This window comes from Pelobates fuscus, chromosome 6 (genome assembly GCF_036172605.1).
Source record: "Pelobates fuscus isolate aPelFus1 chromosome 6, aPelFus1.pri, whole genome shotgun sequence".
Taxonomy (NCBI): Eukaryota; Metazoa; Chordata; class Amphibia; order Anura; family Pelobatidae; genus Pelobates; species Pelobates fuscus.
Window position 1 is genome coordinate 215,997,756 of NC_086322.1, and position 13,107 is coordinate 216,010,862.

Below are 13,107 nucleotides of genomic sequence, written 5' to 3' on the forward strand. Positions count from 1 at the left end.
TAAAGGAAAACAATGCATGTTTTCTTTCCCCTAGTATTGGAAATTAGGTCAACTGCAGGCTTTCATTTTAAAGGAACAATTTGCTTTGCTCGTTAATTAAAAAAAAAAAAAAAAAGTTATGTTTTCAAATCTAGGTTATATTAAACAGGTTTATCTTGCTACTTTCTGTTTCACATCTAATGTTTATTGGCTCTGAACTGTAAACTGGGAAATACCATTTAACTTGAAATTACAACTGCATGATTCTAAGGTCGATTTACTAAACAGTGAATTGTAGTGAACTGCAAAATATAGACAAATAAACTTGGAAACTATGACCTACATTTGGCAAATGTAATTTTACTCCATCACAATTCACTGTTTTGGTGCCTACAGGATATGAATATTCAAAGCACCCTAAAACAAAAACAAAAAACAATTGTGGAAGAACCACAAGGTAAGGGGTGATAGAACTTTTACTCTTTCCCTTTAATTTTTTTATTTTCCCACTGCAATTTAATCCAATTACTGAAACACTTGTATATTATTTTGACCCCTGCATAATGACCATTCCCTAAAATTGCTGTTTACCTGCTGCAGCACTAGTAGTCATCAGAGACCAATCTATATGATGGCTATCTAGTGCTTGCTAGCCACCTGCCACAATATTTAATAAATAAATAAATGTTTACATGGGTCAATATAACCCCATCCAACTTCTGAGAGGCAACTTCTGCCCTTATGTCCTCCCTTATGGTTTGGGCATATCTCTATTATTATTCCTAAATTTTTACAGTTTTTGTTTTTTCATTTGATCAACATATTAATACCTGCCACCATCATCATATCAATACCCCTGCACCAGATGCCCATTGATGAGGAGGTGAGGGGGACATATCCCCCATATATCTATATTATAACCCATATGGGTGGGCGTTGGGATGGACAAAGGCATGCTTCACTTGTATCTATACTATAGCTACCACCCTTATCACATGGATGATGGATGGGGGGACACTGACATCCCCCCTCCCCCTCTTTTGCACTATAGCTCTCACACACTGGCCAATTATTATTAGCCTGTACCTGCTATCTATGCTTGGGGTTTGGGGGGATGACATGTTTTTCTAAACTTTTTACAATTTAGCCTGAACACAGGAAGATTCAGTATTACTGGCCCCATCCTTATTATATTGTTTTTGTTTTTTTTAACATCAAAAGCTGCCCAGACACTAATCTTTTAACCTCAGCAATGCTGGGACAGTAACTGTGATAAGCTGCTGGCTGCCCACTGTTTAGTAGATATGGCCTCACCTACAATGCCATGGGTTGTGACATACCTCATAAACGGTGATCAGCTAGTATTATACTTCCCTTTTGTTAGATGAGTGTCACGTTGACTCCCACGGGTGTTTATTTATTCATTTATTTGCTTCTGTGGAGGCTTGTAAGCAAACACTACCCAGGGGCCACATTGATAAACCTTGGACCTCCAAAGATTTTTCATTTTTTAATTAGGCAAATAATTTGGACATTTAAACTATTGGTCCACAGTTACCATGGAAAATTCAGGCTCTCATGTTTCCAGTTTTCAGACATTAATTTCAAGCTGATTCTGAGTCAGTTTTGCAAAACTCAGACATTGATAAATCTTATGAACAATGTTCAGATTTTACAGTCGGAACTGCTCCATACAGAACCTTATGATTTTGTCCCATTCTTTACAGGGACATTCAGATATTAGTAAATTGACTTGGCTTGACTATAGTTAAAAAAAAAAAAAAATAGAACAATCTCACAGAGTCATTTATTTAAAATACTAATTAAAGGACCATTCTTGTGCCAGGAAAACAGACTTGTTTTCCTGGCACTATGCAGTCCTTGGGTCCTCCCCACCCTTATGGCCCCCCTCCCGCTGGGCTGAAGGTGTTAAAACCCCTTCAGCCATTTACCTTTATCCAGCGCCAGGCTCCTTCGGCGCTGGTGACCTCTCCTCCCCCTCCGACGTTGGCTCCCGAGTGGAGCCTATGGACGTCAGCATCTTCTCACTGTGATTTTCAAAGTGAGAATTGCGGAAGCGGCCTCTAGTGGCTGTAAGTGAGACAGCCACTAGAGGCTGGATTAACCATGCAGTGTAAACATAGCAGTTTCTCTGAAACTGCTATGTTTTCAGCTGCAGGGTTAAAACTAGAGGGACCTGGCACCCAGACCACTTCATTGAGCTGAAGTGGTCTGGGTGCTTATAATGGTCCTTTAATTTGTATCTTATTCTCTGAGCAGCTTCATCAGGCTGAAATGGAACTCATAACAACGGTTTAATTTTCAATCAGATGTTAACTTGCTTTAGAAGTTGCTTTATCTCCTGCTTTGTAAATGTAACTTTAATCACATACAGCAAGGTCTAGCAAGCTATTAACAGTGCTAGAGATAAGACATTCTTAATTAAATAGCAGTGATTATGTATAGATCATGTCCCTGCAGTTTCACTGCTCAATTATCTGCCATTTAGGAGTAAAACCACTTTGTTTATGTTTATGCAGCCATAGCTGCCCTAATGGTTTTATTTTCAATCACATGTTAACATGTTTCAAACATTTTTATCTACTGCTCTGTAAATTGAACTTTAATCATACACACGAGACTCTTACAAGGTCTAGCAAGCTATTAACAGAGCAGGAGATAAAAAAAAATCTAAATTAAACAGAATTGCAAAAAAGGAAGTGTAAACATTAGATGACTTTACAGGAAGTGTTTAGAAAGGTTTTTTAAGTCACAAGCAGGGATGCTTGACTATGGCTGCGTAGACAAATTGATTTAACTCTTAAACGGCAGGGAATTGAGCAGTGAGACTGCAGTGGCATGATCTATACACCAAAACCACTTCCTTAAACCAAAGTTGTTTTGGTGACTAAAGTGTTCCTTTTAATAATAAAACACCATGTACAGAGACACAAAAAGCAGAGCTATCCTGAAAATCAGAGTTTCAATAGGTACACGTTTTCCAACATAAATAAAGTCAAGTGAAACATTTAACGGTTAAAAAATTAATGCTTTGTTATATTCTCTCAAACTGTTCTACTTTGAACAAGTAGTAATAGTAGTGGCTATGATTCTTTACTACTGATAAGTATTGTAAAAGATTGTGTTGCATACAAATTGTGTCTTGCTTTAGTTTAACAAATAAGTGCAATAATTGTTGATAACTAGTTATTGCTAAACTAACACTCTGAGAACCATAACCACCACCGCATGCTCCTCCCCGTCCAGTGGTGTATCCTGGTTTTGTGCTGCCCTAGGCAGGACAAAACTCAGGCGCCCCCCCTCCCCCCGCGCCACCTCCACCCAACCTTTCCCCCCGCCCCGCATTCTAAATACACACACACACATTCACTGACAGATATGCATACACTAGCTAACAGAAACACACACTCGCTAACAGAAACACACACACTAACAGACACACTCACACTCAGTAACAGACAAACACACTCACTAACAGACACACACTCACTCACTAGCAGACACAAACTAGCAGACACACACACTCACTAACATACACACACACTCACAGGCAAACACACACTAACAGACACACACACTAACAGACACACACACACACACACTAACAGACACACACACTAACATACACAGACACACACACTAACAGACACAGACACACACACTAACAGACACACACACACTAACAGACACAGACAGAAACACTAACAGACACAAACACTAACAGACACACACACTGACACAGACACTAACAGACACAAACACACTAACAGACACAGACAGAAACACTAACAGACACAAACACTAACAGACACACACACTAACAGACACACACACTAACAGACACACACTAACAGACACACACTAACAGACACACACTCACCCACCCACATTAACACATTTGGGAATGCTGGGGAGGGGGGTGTCTCTTCCTCCCTGGTGGTCCAGTGGTCCAGTGGCTGCTGGGCGATCGGGCGGCATTGCCTGGCGGGTGAGCGGCCGGCCGGCGAGGGAGCACTTCCCCTGAGCTGTCTGCTCAGCTCCCTCGCGCGCCTCAGAGTGAGGCTGGGAGCCGGAATATGACGTCATATTCCGGCTCCGTCTCCCAGCCTCACTCTGCGGCTGGCGAGGGAGCTGAGCAGACAGCTCAGGGGAAGTGCTCCCTCGCCGGCCGGCCGCCTGCCCGCCAGGCAGAGCCGCCCGATCGCCCAGCAGCCCGCCGGCATGTCTGTTAGCCGCAAGGCTAACAAGACATTTGCCTTGGGCATTTGGGGGCGGCTTTTTTTGCCGCCCCCTGGAAAATGCCGCCCAAGGCAAATGCCTTGTTTGCCTCGCGGCTAATACGCCCCTGTCCCCGTCCCCTTAATAGATTGACTTTGTATTCCAATGGCTTGTCTTCTTACCTAGAGTACACCGGGCATCACTTACTGTATCCACTGTAGCTGGAAGCATTCAGCTCTGAGGCAATGCAGGACAGGCATAGCGTATTGTTTGAAAGTGATCATTTGATGCTCTAAGCCAATGAGCTGGTCATGTATGGCAGGCTTTAGCTCAGGAGAGCTAACAGAAGTTCAAAGAAGGCCTCACCAACTCTCCTGGAGGTTGCAGAGAGGCAGGGAGCAGCTCCCAGTGGACCGCAGGTATGAAGTCAAACTGTTCTAAAATAGTTGACTAGTTACTGTGGGAGAAGGAGAATGGCATTAGGACACTCATAATACCATAACCACTACATGCACTGTAATGTTGAGTATTGTAATTCAACAATTTCAACAAACATTTTGCAGCCTGTTTGTAAATTGATTGTAAATTGTAAATATATCACTATTCTTTAGAAAATAAGCCACATAGTCAAAGAGAAGTTTCAAAATGTGTCCAAGAGGTTTATTTCATTAACACCAAAGTGTAGTTAATTGAAGTGATAGCATTTAAACTAAAATAATATGCATGTTGATCACTTTTTCAAAGACATCTGTTTTGCCTAAACTTTGCAGGTTGGTATTCAGTGTTCTACAAGTTACGATTAGATGTGAAGGTAAATTCAGTGAATGTACTCATCTCCCACTTACTGCAATTTTTTTTTTAATCTAGCCAGATGCACAGTGCAAAAGCTATATATAAACATGATTAATGCAAATATTATGAAAATAACATTTCATGAATCATAAGTACAAACAGGAATTATGTTAACTTTGTAGCATAGGATTAATTAAAACTAAGAGAATATATTAACGTACACAGAATTTTCTATACAGCAGGAAAAAAAAACACATTCCCATCTCAACTATTTTTTCTCTACTCCTTGGGAAACCAAAGTGCATTTTGTACCATATGAATTAATAAACCTCATCTCTGTTGATAACATTATCTTATTCAGTAATAATTATGGTTGGGATTTTATTATTATTATTATTATTATTATTTATTATTATGATATTTATATAGTGCCATCAGATTCCGCAGCGCTTTACAATGGGTGGACGAACAGACATGTAGTTGTAACCAGACAAGTTGGACACACAGGAACAGAGGGGTTGTGGGCCCTGATCAATGAGCTTACATGCTAGAGGGAGTGGGGGAACATTTTATACAATCTTTCTTTCAATTCCCCAAATACTGGTTTAAAAGTTTACATTTCTAGGCCTCGATTGAATGTTGTTGGATAGGCTTTCTAAATGAGTTAACATTTTTTTTTTTGCTAAACTTTAAAAATGCTTTAATATAATGAAAAATATTTTAATTGTGTATCACTTTAATATATTGATGTATGTTGTATATATTTTTTTTAACAATTGTAATATGTTGAAATACTTATGTTAAAAGTTTATCCAAAAATATTAAATCATTTGGAAAAGCTTTTCAATCAATATTAAGTTGAGGCCTTGACCTGGTGTCTTGATGTACACAGCATTCATATAAACAAGACAGATAACATGCATTGTTCTGCTCACATAGGCCTTGATTTAATAAGCTTTCCATATGATTCAATACTGTTATCTAGTAAACTTCCTACAAACTTTCATGTTGACTTCTGTAGATAAATAATTTTGAAAAAAAATTCTAATAGTATTCAATCATTTGGAAAACTTATTAATTCAAGGCCATAATCGTGCATCTGCTGTTTCCATGGTGATTGCACCTGTATTTTTCTTGGGGACTTGCTTTTTTTTACCCCCAACATCTCTGCAACTACAAAACTGAAGCTCAGTTCATACAGAAAAGAAAACTTAAAGGGACACTTTAGTCTTAGTGAAGCAGTATTTCTGTATAGATCATTGCCCCTGTAGTCTCACTGCTCAGTTATCTGCCATTTAGGAGTAAAACCACTTTGTTTCTGTTTATGCAGACATAGCTGCCCTAATGGTTTTATTTTCAATCAAGTTAACTTGTTTCAAAAGTTTGTATCTCCTACTCTGTAAATTTAACTTTAATCATACACAAGAGGCTCTTACAAGATCTAGCAAACTATTAACAGAGCAGACATAAGACATTCTAAATTAAACAGAATTTGCAATAAAGGAAGTATAAACATTAGATGACTCTTTACAGGAAGTGTTTAGGAAAGATGTGCAAGTCTCATACAGGGAGGTATGACTGATGCAGTATAAACAAAGTGATTTAACTCCTAAATGGCAGAACATTGAGCAGTGAGACTGCAGGGGTATGATCTATACACCAAAACTGCAACATTAAGCTAATGTTGTTTTGGTGACTATAATGTCCCTTTCAGCATGTTCAATGCATATATTCTCTGTGCTACAAGTGGAGTTTCTGATTATCTTACGACTGGATAACTATATAACCTATATCACAAGAAACTGACAAACCAGTACCTGGTTAAAGGGCAATGGGCATATTGTTGTCCTAACCTTACCGATCTACTTATACTGTATAGGTTTTCCCATTTTCATATGCTGCATATTCTGTTATTAAAATGCAATGTTAATCTAAGGAAACAAAACAAACCATATTCTTTTTAATTTAGTTTTGCAGTTTAGATAAACAAAATTTACTGAGCCAAATAAAAATTAAACACCAAATGAGTAAAAGATTAAAGGATTAGCATATTTTAGTGCCTTCGGATTTAGATTTTTGGTAATGAAATCTGCTCAGACGTGTAATTGATATTCTTCCCCTCACATAAAACAGAAGACAGGATCACTGCTTTAAATATGGGTTCTTTTGAACTAATTATCCTTCTTTACAACAATAATACGATTATATTTCTTTTAATCTGATCTATGAGACTTTATGCACTTTAAGCACCGATAGGGACAAGTTTCCATTGAAACTGCCCAGGATAAAGTTATGCAGAACAAGCATTTTGACTTAATTAGCAAGTCTAATTAGATTTTAGCAAACATGAATATGAATAAGAACATTGGAATATTAGAACAATCAGCCAACTGCAATTGCATTAATATAATGAAATTATTTATTTGACTCATACATCTGCATTCTATGTTCTTTGAGTCAGGAATCACCTCTATTGTGACTTTACAGACGACATAGTATAGAATGAAGGAAGTTATACTTTTTGCCGGCCCTATTTACTCTATATTCTTCAGTGTTTAAGAAAAATGTATAAATATTATATTCTTGTAAATAGAAGGTTCCAGAATAAAAGAGGTGTACTTAAATGGGCAACAAGGGTTGCCATAATTAAACAGGTTGAGATGTTTCTGAAATCATATTAAAGAAAGATCTATTATCATAATGATGGGGCTTGTCTTTTTAGTATTAGCCCTCCTGCGTAATGGGATGAACTTGCACGTTTTTCTTTTCTTATCTACAAAGACTGGTAATAATAATTAGCTCAAACTACAAACAATATGGTCTCTTAAGAATAACGTAGCAGAATAGAATCTGCTGACTCCAAAAGCCCTTGATGGGTATTTTCAACAAAGAAGTATTTTTAACCCTTTCAACAACCAACTGAGATTTGTCATCTAATCCACAATTTACTGTTCACCCAATAAATACTCAGGCCTGCAGGCAGAAACAAACTTTGACGTGTATTCATTAAACCATGCATTGTTGGGAATTCATCATTCATGTCCTTTAAACTTTGGTCCACTGTACTAGTTTATGGGATGTATGTATTTCAGTACCTTGCTACAAATCCACTCATCAGATGGGCATCAGTGTCCTGTGTAATCCAGTCAGCCTTTTATGCTTGATAGCAAAGCTGCAGGACTATCTATAAATGGTATAAAATGCAGATCCCCCAGGTACACTAGTAACCTCTCACACAGGAAATGTCTGGAGTGACTGGACTACAGAAGACATAGGGAAGAGTACTTTGCAAATAACCCTTCAAACTCCACTTGCCCTAAACAGCATTTCCCTTACCTTACATTTAACACCTCCCAAAACCTAAACAAACCCTTTCCTTAGTCCCAAATGTAAAAGCAGAAAGCCTAACCTGAAAAAAACATTTCCCTTAAAGGGTTACTCCATTGTTTAAGACCACCTCTGCTTTTAGAATTGGTGTGGATAGAGTTGAGTGGACACCTGGATGTACGGGTACGGCGGGTTCAGCCGAATTTCGAAAAAAAAGTCCGGGTTCGGGGTTAATGGGGACCCGAACTTTTGGGCACAAAAATGGCTCTAAAAAAGTCCTGGAAAGGGCTAGAGGGCTGCAAAAGGAAGTACAATGGGGACAAGTGCCCTGCAAACAAATGCGGATAGGGAAATCACTTAAAATAACATAAAATACATAAAATAATCAGCTGCTTAGTAGATAACTCCTTAATTCCCACGGTATAAGGGAGCTATCTACCAAAAGGCTGAAAGACCTAAATTGGTCGTTCAGCCAAATTTACTAATACTTAGTAAAGATTACTTAGTATTAGTAAATTCAGCCCCTACTCGCTATACTGCGAGTAGGGGCGTATCTGGTAAACAGTGAGCAGCCAGTGGCTGCTCACTCTAAAAAAAAACCTATCGCACAGGGGTGGGGGCCCTAAATAACAATAAGGGTGACCTACTGTCCTCCCCCCGGACCCCACCCCTGAGCAGTGGGTGGGGGCCATAAATAAGAATGTGGGGGGGGAAACTACTGTCCCCCCCCTGGCGCCCACCCCTGCGCGGTGGGTGGGGGCCATAAATAAAAATTGGGGGGGACCTAATGTCCTCGCACAAGGCCCTCACCCCTGTGCGGCGGGTGGGGGCCCTAAGTAACAATAAGGTGGGGGCCCTAAATAAAAATGTAAACCCCCCAGGTAACTAGGGGTCCCCAAATCCCTAGTCACGCCCCTCCCCCTAAAAAAATAACCCCTACCTACCCCCCTCATCCTAAAAATAATGAGGGGGGACCCTTATCTAAATACCTGTAAAAAAAATAGACTTACCATTTGATGTCTTCTTTCTTCTAAACTCTTCTTTGTTTCAGCCCCAAAAAAGGCCAAATAAAAATCCATAATAACCGATGCACTTTAAAAAAAGATATACATTTTCGCCTATGGAGGGCTCCACGCAGACTAAGCTCTGCAGGGCGAGGGAACGCTTATAAAGCCTTGTCCTGTCCTGCAATTAGGCTCAGAGCACTCTGACATTTACCTGTCACAGCACTCTGATTGGTTGGCTTGAAATCCACTTAATCCACCAATCAGAGTGTTATGAGTCAAATTACACAGTGTGGGAAAATTCCAAAGAACTTTCCCACGCTGTGTAAAATGACACAGAGCACTCTGATTGGTTAGCTTGGAATCCAGCCAATCAGAGTGTTCTGTGTCATTTTACACAGCGTGGGAAAGTTCTTTGGAGTTTCCCACGCCGTGTAAAATGACACAGGGCACTCTGATTGGTTAGCTTGAAATCCAGCCAATCCGAGTGCTCTGTGTCATTTTACACAGCGTGGGAAAGTTCTGATTGGTGGATTAAATAACCAATCAGAGTGTTATGAGTCAAATTACACAGCGTGGGAAAATTCTAAAGAACTTTACCATGCTGTGTAAAATGACACAGAGCACTCTGATTGGTGGATTTCAAGCCAACCAATCAGAGTACTGTGACAGGTAAATGTAGAGACTTACCTGTCAGTCTCTTCATTTACCTGTCAGAGCACTCTGATTGGATGGCTTAAACCCACCAATCAGAGTGCTCTGAGACTAATGGCAGGGCGGGGCAAGGCTTTATAAGCCTTTCCCCGCCCTGCAGAGCTCAGTCTGCGCGGAGCCCTCCATGGGTGAAAATGGGTTGATTTTTTTTGCACTTGTTTTTTTTAAAGTGCATCGCTTATTATGGATTTTTATTTGGCCTTTTTTGGGGCTGAAAAAAGGGGGTAAATTTTTATTTAGGGCCCCCACCTGCCACTCAGGGGTGGAGGCCGGGGGGAGGACAGTAGGTCCCCCCCTTATTGTTACTTAGGGCCCCCACCCGCCGCTCAGGGGTGGGGGCCGGGGGGACGACATTAGGTACCCCCCCCAATTTTTATTTATGGTCCCCACCCACCGCGCAGGGGTGGGCGCCAGGGGAGGGACAGTAGGTGCATAAAAGCAGAGTGTCTGATTAAAAGCTTCAGTTCTTCTTCACCCTCAATCTAGAGTCCTGTCTCTTATTGGGGGAATTGCTATTTCACTACAAGGGATTGCTATGCTCTGCATGCTCCCTTGGATAATCACTTCTATGCTCTTTTAAGAGCTTGTTCCTGTCTTGCTCTCGGAAGGAGTCTACGGTGGTTGGCTGGAGTGCTTGGAGCCCTCAGGAAGCGCTAGGAGCATCGTTCAACAGAGGTACCCAGTCGGGGTGCCAGGTGATCCGTTACAAACAAAACCTGTTAAATGGGTATTGGGGAGCTGGGAAATGTAGTTTGGGGTGCATGTTGTAAATAACATAATATACAGTTAGAAATAATCTGTGCTGTCTGATTTCAATGTTGGTATAATCCACATATCTATTTTGCTAAATACTTAATGTATCATATCATATCAAATTATATCTCTGTTTATATATCAACTATTAAGATATGTATAGAGTTTACAAATTTAATTTTTCATTTTTTTTCTAAACTTTCAACTATTCTTTCTCCCAACAAAAAAAATAATAAAAAATGAAATGGAAAAATGTCAGGATTTAGGATTCATTCTGTAACATAATGGTTGAATTTTCCAAGCTTGCAAAGTACTACTGGTGTGCAGTTAGATTGCATCGTTTTCAGCAATTCATCACTGACATTTGCTAGCTCATTTATTTTAAGGTGAGCCCAGAGAGACTGTATGAAATTGGGAATCACCGAGGCACATCTGGCACAAAATGAATGCATAAATAGAATTTTAAAAATGATACAATGCATAGATAGGCAGATAGACAGATCAGGTAGACAGACAGACAGACCGGCCAGGTAGACAACAGATAGACTACTTGGGGATAAAATATTGCCTACGGTTGTAGTTCTCCTAGTAGATAATTTACATCCCCTTTCCACCATTTTTCTAAACCTGGATCTGTGAATAGGATATGGAGGCATGGCCTAATGATGTTACAAAACCAACAACTGTACGTGGTCATAAAGGTGAAGGATTGTGTCAACATCTCCCTGTTTAGCATTAACATTCGTATCATTCGTATCTGTTAAGTTAACCATTTGTTACAAGGAATATTATCCACAATCCTTTTAGATTTCAAAAACATTTCCATATCATAAAACCTAAGCCACAAATTGAGTTGTAAGTAGAACATCTGATAATCGTCCTACAAAGAACAGTTCTTCTTTAAACAAATAAATTGTCCCTTAGCGATACCTTTAAACAAGTGACAAGAATTCACCCTCAAAAAATGAATACAGGTTTTCAATAGACCATGGTAATAACCATTCTTGTTAAAGTATCACTCAATAGTTTGAAATTTCACACTTATGCCAAGCGTTTATAAAGTATAACGGGAACACTATAGTGTCAGGAATACAAATGTGATTACACTGTGTGCCCGGACTACCATTTTCAATTTCTGAGTTTCTAGCTATTCTAAGTGCGGTGAGGGGAGCCGTGTCTGTGATATCCTATGGTGAGTGTTGCTTACTGTTGATATACTAAATAGCACCTGGGATTTGGAAGAGTGTATACTGGAGATAGAGCAGAGGGGATTCGCTGCTTATTTGTATATGTAGAATATGCTTTAGCCAAATGAAAACATATAGTTTATGCTTGTTTATGCAATTATTTTTTAAGAGTTATTTCACCTTTTATGGCTGTACCCAAGAGAATCATAAAAAAAGAGTAATTTGCCTTTATCGGTAAGGACATCATTTTTCTTTACTTTATGACGTGCCCATATGTTGCTTTTTGAATTATACTTGCACACACTTTTATGTTCAGGTTATGACATTTACAGCATATTTATATTTTATATACACAAATAAATTATATTGGAACAAGCACACCTCTACTCATATATCACTTCCTGCTAAGAGGAACACATTATCTGCTGGACAATGTTTGACTGCATAACAAAAATAAAGGTCATTGTTGGTAGACCTCATCTCCTGTATTCCATTCACATATTGATATAAAGGTATTTTATGTAAATTTAAGAGATAGTGATTTCCCTTTTTGTCATCTTCCCCAATCTTTCAGCTAGAAAGCATTTTTTTGTGTGCAAAATTACTCCAAATGCTATTAACGAACTTGCATGTGTCTCCAACTAAGGCAGCAAAAAATGCTTCAAACCAGAATGACTGCTCCTTATGAAATCATAAAAAATACAGTGCCATTAGATAATTTTACCACACCACAGGAGGCTTTGTATTTGCATAACTCTATTTACTGAAAATCTCCAGCAGCACAGAAACATAAACAACCAATCAGAAAAAAGAAGGATGATACACAAAAGGCCCTGTAAGAACACGCCCTTCCTCTTTCTTTGCTGCTCCAGCTAGTGCACAGGTCAGAGTATTTTGTTCTACCTTTGTTCTAATTCTTTGGATTTCACTGTTTAAAATTGATTATTCAAAACGTTTTCTACCTTCTCTGTCACCCCTCATCTATTACTTCATGACTATTGGGATTTTATGTCAATCTTTCTTTTATTGAGGCAGGAGTTAAATGGGGTACAAAATAAAGAAGAGGGGATGCACAGTATTTGTACAGAGTGGGATCGCTTTAACACAGTAGT